The sequence below is a fragment of the Sinocyclocheilus anshuiensis genome, unplaced genomic scaffold (genome assembly GCF_001515605.1).
Source record: "Sinocyclocheilus anshuiensis isolate Anshui unplaced genomic scaffold, SAMN03320099.WGS_v1.1 scaffold1301, whole genome shotgun sequence".
Classification (NCBI taxonomy): Eukaryota; Metazoa; Chordata; class Actinopteri; order Cypriniformes; family Cyprinidae; genus Sinocyclocheilus; species Sinocyclocheilus anshuiensis.
In genome coordinates, this window is record NW_015551135.1 from 50,703 (window position 1) to 51,015 (window position 313).

Here is a 313-nt window from a genome sequence, read left to right on the forward strand (position 1 = left end):
TATTTTAATATTCTATTATGCATATTATTTTACAAACAAATCTAAATGAACATATAAAAAATATATATTTTTGCCGAGATTTGATGTTGTGTCACAATTTTGAGTCGTGATTCTTACGTCATCGCGCAATGACATCACAATGCCATTTAGCAACTTTTAGCAACAAATTTTTTAGCAACTTTGTTGAACATGTTGAACTTTAGCAACTTTCTCTGAAAATTAGTTGGCAACACTGCTCTCTATTCCTTAGTAAAAGTTTGTCTCAGCAGCTTTGTGAATAGGGTTTAAGAGAAAACTCTTAGCTAAAAACTTT